A 7,394-nucleotide genomic window follows, 5' to 3' on the forward strand; every position below is an offset into this window, starting at 1 on the left:
AACTACAGAACACTTTCCAAACAATTAAAACTAGATCTAAACAATTGTAAAAATATTGATTACTCCTGGGTAGGACAAGCTAACATAATAAAAATGGCCATTGTACCCAAATCAATTTACCTATTTAGAGCCATTCAAACTACCAAAAAAACTTTTTTACTGAATTAGGAAAAATTATAACAAAGTTTGTTTGTAATAACAAAAGATCAAGAATATCAAGGGAAATAATGAAAAAAATTTGAAGGAAGGGGTCTTAGCAGTACCAGATTTTAAACTATACTATAAAGCAGCAGTCATCAAAATGATATGCTACTGGCTAAGAGACAGAAGGGAGCATCAGTGGAATAGACTTAGGGTAAGGGACATTAGCAAGACAGTGTATAATAAACCCAAAGAGCCCAACTTTTGGGACAAAAATCCACTATTTGACAAAAACTGCTGTGAGATTTGGAAAACAATATGGGAGAGATTAGATTTAGATCAACATCTCACACCCTACACCAAGTTAAATTCAGAATGGGTGAATTACTTGAATGTAAAGAAGGAAACTATAAATAAGTTAAATGAAAGCAGAATAGTACACTTGTTAGATCTCTGGGAAAGGAAAGATTTAAAGCCCAGCAAGAGTTAGAGAAAATTACAAAATGTAAAATAAATGATTTTGATTATATAAATCTAAAAAGCTTTTGTACAAACCAAAACAGTGTAGCCAAAATCAGAAGGGAAACAACAAATTGGGAAAAAATCTTTATAACAAAAAACTCTGACAAGGGTCTAATGACTCAAATATACAAGGAGTTAAATCAATTGTATAAAAAATCAAGCCATTCCCCAATTGATAAATGGGAAAGAGACATGAATAGGCAATTTTCAGATAAAGAAATCAAAACTCTCAATAAGCACATGAGAAAGTGTTCTAAATCTCTAATAATTAGAGAAATGCAAATCAAAACAACTCTGAAGTACCACCTCACACCTAGCAGATTGGCTAAAATGATAGCAGGGGAGAGTTATGAATGTTGGAGGGGATGTGACCAAATTGGGACATTAATGCATTGTTGGTGGAGTTGTGAACTGATCCAACCATTCTGGATGGCAATTTGGAACTATGCCCAAAGAGAGATAAAAGAATGCCTGCCCTTTGATCCAGCCATATCATTGCTGGGATTGTACCCCAAAGAGATCATAGATAAACAGACTTGCACAAAAATATTTATAGCTGTGCTCTTTGTGGTGGCAAAAAACTGGAAAGCAAGGTATGCCCTTCAATTGGGGAATGACTGAACAAATTATAGTATATGTTGGTGATGGAATACTATAGTGCTCAAAGGAATAATAAAGTGGAGGAATTCCATGTGAACTGGGAAGACCACCAGGAATTGATGCAGCATGAAAGAAGCAGAGCCAGAAGAACATTGATCACAGAGACTGATAAACTGTGGTAAAATAGAATGTAATGGACATCTGTACTAGCAGCAATGCAGTGACTCAAGACAATTCTGAGAGATTTATGGAAAAGAACACTACCCACATTCAGAGGAAGAACTACAGGAGTAGTTGTGCTTGAACAATTTGGTTGATGAGGTCATGATTGGGGATGTAGACCTGAAATGACCACAGCAATGTAACTATCAGTAATATATAAGTAAGTCTTGACTGACCACACATGTTAAAACCAGTGGAAATGTGATTTAGCTACGGCAGGGGGTAGGGTGGATTGAGGGGGTGAAGGGTAAAGTAAAAAAAATAAATTTTGTAAACATGGAAATTTTTCTAAAAATAAAAAATTATTAAAAAGAAAAATAAAGATCTGGAAAGACCTATGTGAACTGATGTCGAGTGAAATAAGTACAACCAAAAGAACATTATAGACAGTAACTGCAATATTGTGGAATGATCAAATGTGATATACTTTGCCACTATCAGCATTATAATGATCCAGGGCAATTCTGAGGGTGTTATGAAAAAGAATGCTATCCACCTCAAGAGAAAAAAATGGTTGAAGTAGGAATATAGATGAAAATACATGATTTATCACTTGTTTATTTGGCTATATATTTTGGTGTTTGGTTTTATAAGATTATTCACTTATAAAATCAATAATATGAAAATGTTTTGTGTGATAATACATGTATAGCCCCAAAAAATAAGCTTTAAAATTTTTTAAATAAAAAACAATTCTTTTGTGACCTAAAGTACTTGTATAATCCAAATCAAATCTCTTGCCACCATGAGGAGTGGGAAGGGAAGGGATCGAGGGAGATGAGTTCAAACATAAATCTTAGGAAAACTTGTGTGGAAATTTGTTATTGCATGTTATTGATTAAAAAGAAATAAAAATGTATAAGAAAAGGGGAAAAAGAATTAGAATATAGAAAAAATGAAATGAAAAGAGAAAAAATAAAATACATGTGCTAGTTGACTATCTTCCTCCCTTGATCCAGAAGCTTTGCTGGTCTCTATTGTTTTTAGAATAGAAAAACCCCCCAAACTCTCATTGACATTTAAATATTTCCACAACTGTACTGAAACTATGTCTTCATTATCATTTTAATTTAGTCTTTCCCCCATGCTATATGACCTATATTCTATCCAAACTGCAGTACTCTTTGCTTCCTGTGCACAGCATTTCATTACCAATTTTTATGCTTAAAGACCTCTCAACTAGGCTTCAAATACTCTTGTTGTTATACTATACTCATCTTAAAATATCAGCCCTCAAATCTGAGCACATCATGCCTTTTCCTTCTACTAAGTATCCTCCCTAACCACACCCACACTCTAGTTATTAACACTTTCACTTTACCACACAGATTATTTCCAGAATATATACATATACACACAAATGTGTATTTATTTATCTGTGTACAAATTGTACATTGTATGGACATTAGATTATTCTAAAATTTAATTGATAAGAAATAATTAATAACTTAAAGTCTAAATCACTTGATGGAGAAATGGAGAAACTTAGTGGAGAAGGGAAAATGAGCTGATGGTAAAGAGAAGAGAAAGTATATAGTGTCAAATCCATGAGCCACTAAGCTTGACTTTGATTCTGACCCTAAGTCAAGAACATTGTGCATTGTGGTCAAGCCCGATTGGAAAAAACAAAAGGGGGGAGAAGAGGGGAGAAGAAAGAAGAGAAGGAGGAGGAGGAAGAAATGGAGGAGGAAAATAGGAGAAGAAGGAATGCCAGAATGGCAGAAGTGTTTAAAAAAAGAGTATGGTGATACAGAACTACCAGAGCTGGCAGGCAAAATAGGCCAATTATCCTCCAAGGCCCTTATTTCTTTAGGATCTCTGAATGACACCAAAGTTGCATCTCATAAAAAATGCAATGAAACAAAGGCAATGGAACAGATACCAAGAAAAGAAAAAAAATGCAGCCTTCACCAGAAAAGAGGTGGACATCAAGCATGAGAAAAGAATAAAGCAGAATTAGTTCCTTCTCCAGCAACAGAAGTGGACATCTGATTTGATGACATAGATCCTAAGGATATTGAAGGTACCATTGGTCCAGAAACTGCTTAATAAGCTTGAAGAAAACCTGTCTCTGAAGGAAACAAATCTGTCACTGGTGAAAGAAAGGACATTTGAAGGCATGACCAAAGCTGTAGCTATGGACTGAGAGATGGTAGGAGTAGGGACAAATGGGAAATAAACCATCTTTACAGGAGTGTCCATTGTGAACAAATTTGGAAAGTGTGTTTATGATAAATATGTCAAGCCTACAGAGAAAGTGACTGATTACTGGACAGACATCAGTGGAATTCAACCAGAGGACATCAAACATGGAAACCAGTTCCAGGTTGTTCAAAAGGAAGTTGCAGATCTGCTTAAGGGCAGGATTCTAGTTGGACTCACCCTGCATAATGACGTAAAGATTCTCCTTGATTAACCCCAAAAGAAGATCCAAGATACAAAGAACTATAAACCTTTCAGGACACAAGTAAAGCCTGGAAGACCATCTCTGAAATTGCTGTCAGAAAATTCTTGGTATCAGAATATAGCATTCAGAACACTGTTCAATTCAAGATGCCTGAGTAGCAATGAGGCTTTATATAATGGTTAAAAAGTACTGGGAAGGAACCATCAAAGCCAAATATAAACTACATAGAGAAAAAAATGATGAAGGAAAACTGAGCCTTCCTTGTCACTATTTCTACTGTCTACCCTGCCTGCTGCCTTGTTCCTCAAAAGCACAGTCAGGTCTGCAGAAGAAATTGCTCCCGATTTTTTTCTGAATGTGTAGTCCCTGGATTCAGCATAGATGGCAACTTTTTGGAGAAGTTTTCAAATTTGTGACCACAGAGGATGTATGCTACTAATTGAACCTCTCCAGATACAGTCATTCTTACCCTGGAGCTTATAGTCTCTTATTTACATTCCTTTCCCGTTTTACAGAAGTCATGGTCAGTGTCCAAAGTATAAGAGTATGAGTGAATGGGGATTTGTGAAACCAAGACCTTTGCTTTGGACACAATGAAGAGCAGAGGCTGGTTCTAGACTTCAGTGAAACTCTGCATCCCTGACTAATTCGTCATTCAGCCCAATCAAAATCAAGAAATAATTTCATTAGCACATGCAGTGATATCATTTTCTGGACAATAGGTCTGGGAACTTGTACAATAGAAAGCTAACTAAAGTATGTAACTGGCAAAAAAAGAACATATTACAAAATAGATTTGAAATGAATATCAAAAAATGGATACAGTGATCAAAATATACACAAATATGTACAAAAGCTAGCAAGGTTTCATGTTGACCTTGTAGAACTGGTCTGCTATCTTTCAGATTGCAGATAACATCAGAGGTTTGATTTGTAAGTTCCACAAAATCTGAGACCCAACCAATTTAAGGATTCAGAAATCAACCAATATTAGAAATGTATCCATAAGTCTTGTCCATGGACACTTTGCTCATTCAAGTCAACTTTTGAATACACATTTAATACCTTCATGATTTGTTATAACTGAAACCCTACATACATGTATACAAAATAAATTAAAAGTATGTTCTCAAGGAGAATCAGGAAAGGTCTTATGCAGAAGACAACATCTGAGCTGAGCTTAGAAAGAAATTAGTGATTCCCTAAAATAGATGTGAGGAGGGAATGAAATCTAGACATAGAAGACAGTCTGTGCAAAGGTAGTGAAATGGAAGCCTGAATATCATATATGAGGAAAAACAAGAAGGATAGTTTGGCTGTAATGAAGAGTATATGAAATGTTGTAATATGTAAAAATCTTAGGAAGATAAATTAGAGGCAAGTCATGAAGACCTTAGATACCAACAGAAAAAATTATGTTTGAGTCTATAGGACATAATGAGTCACTGCATTTTATTTAGAGGGTATATAGCTTATCTAGAATTTACAAAGAAATTAGCAAAATCTCCTGATGTCATTTTGAACAAAATTGAAAAATCTAGGTGGGTTACTTGAATATTATATTAATAATTGTTGAAAGATGATTCAAAAAGTGTTCATTAAGGAGTAAATGTCACTTTAAACAAGTATGTCTAATGAATTACCCTTGGAATATGCCTTGAGGGCTGTATTTAACATTTTTTACATAATGTTACAAAAATTTTAAACAATTCAACTTTAGTCATTTGAATGAAGACATAGATGGCATGAGTTATAACTTTGCAGATGATGGAGAGGTATGAAGGGTAGCAAACCCACCAGGTGACAGAGTCAGGTTTTGAAAAGGTCTCATTGTGCTAGAAAAACAGTTTAAATTTAATAAGATAAATGTAAAATTTTATGCTTGGGTGAAGAATCATAAACCTTTAAAACTAGTCATGGCCTTTGAACTAGCAGTGCTCTACCGTGGAACTATAAAGCATAAAGTCTTAGAAGTTCAAATATGTAAAACAAGACGCTATATATATACTGAAATATATATTGAGAAAAATTTTGTCATAGAAAGAGAAAAAAGAATGTAATTGCTCATAAGTTGGGGAATGGTTAAAAAGTGGTGGCATAAGCACATATTTGAATTTTATTGAGTTTTAATATTGATGACTGTGAGGAATTTCAAGAATTAAGGAGACATATATGAACTCCTTTAGGGAAAAGTAAGCAAAATCAACAAAATAAGGGCTATACAATGACTACAATATAAATGAAGACAACCCTACAAAAAGGTCAAATTGATTATTGTAAGTATTGATTTTTTAGAATGATTGGGAATCATACCTCATCTTAGTAGATTTATCTTATTAATATTTTCCCAGATTACATGTCATTACAATTTTTAATAGTCACTTTCTGACATTTTGCTATCTATGCTCTGTCCTTCCCAGTTCTTCCTCCTTCCTAAGAAGATAGGCAATGTGATATACATATTTTATCATACAATACATATTTCCAAGTTTGTTATGCTGTAAAAGAAGACTATATATAGCCTATGCTAGAGAACAATTAATGGAGGAAATAAAATAAAGAAATTATATGTTTAAATTTGCATTCACTCTATTTGTTCCTTGTAGGATGGTGGATATCTTTTTTTTTTTCATTAACTTCTTGGAGATGTCCTGGATTCGGTCCTTGTTGATAATAATAAAGTCATTCACGGTTGCTGATCATGCATTATAGCTGGTAACCTCTGTTGTGTGGAGATGCAAAGCATGGAATCCCTGCAAAGGTACAGGGATAGCCTCACCCAGAATTCCAGGGGACTCCCCCTGGAGAACTTTGGGTGAGGGGCAGTTGAGAAGGGCTGGAGACAGTTAATTTGTAGGAGTGGATGTGAGCAGACACTCTGCTTGCTACTCCTGACTTGGGGGTTCTCCTGAGGTGGCCATTGTGGCATAAGCCAGTGGTTTCTACTCATAGGTTAGCCTGTTTGTTATTACTATTCTTCATTAATATAATTATATAATTACTTAGTGATTAGAGAGTAAGATATTTATCAATAGCAAAAGAGCCAGTTTCAGTTAAGTGCTTCATCCTATCCCCTCTTGTGAGGAGGGGGAAGGACAGCATCTACTTAGCATTTCAGGGTTTCCTCTCATTATTCTAAAACCCTCATTTACTCTTTTTAGTTTTCTTTGTGTTTTACTTAATATAACCTTTATCTTCAAATCTGTGCCTGATAACTATTTGGGAAAGATACTCACAACTCAGTCTGTACCTTTAGTTTGAATCCTGTTGGCTGCCAGTTTAAGAAGATCTCCTCTGTCCTCAACTGTTAGATAACTAGCTTCTATATCTCCTCTAACTGATCTGAGAGGAATATAAATTTAAGAAAAGGAACATCAATTGGGGTTTCAGCCATAACTGGAACTTACCAGAAGAATCTTATTCCTGTCTTCATTACCAAATGAAGCAGAAGCAGTTAGAGGGGGAGGGTTTTGAGAGCCAGGAGTATTTAGCCCCCTCTCCC

At 35.0% G+C, this 7,394-nt stretch overlaps 1 pseudogene; it reads left to right on the top strand.

Annotated features, from left to right (window-relative positions):
- Positions 1 to 3,192: 3,192 nt before the first annotated feature.
- LOC123233575 lies at positions 3,193 to 4,247 on the top strand (annotated as a pseudogene).
- The last annotated feature ends 3,147 nt before the right edge of the window (positions 4,248 to 7,394 follow it).

Source organism: Gracilinanus agilis, chromosome 2 (genome assembly GCF_016433145.1).
Source record: "Gracilinanus agilis isolate LMUSP501 chromosome 2, AgileGrace, whole genome shotgun sequence".
NCBI lineage: Eukaryota > Metazoa > Chordata > Mammalia > Didelphimorphia > Didelphidae > Gracilinanus > Gracilinanus agilis.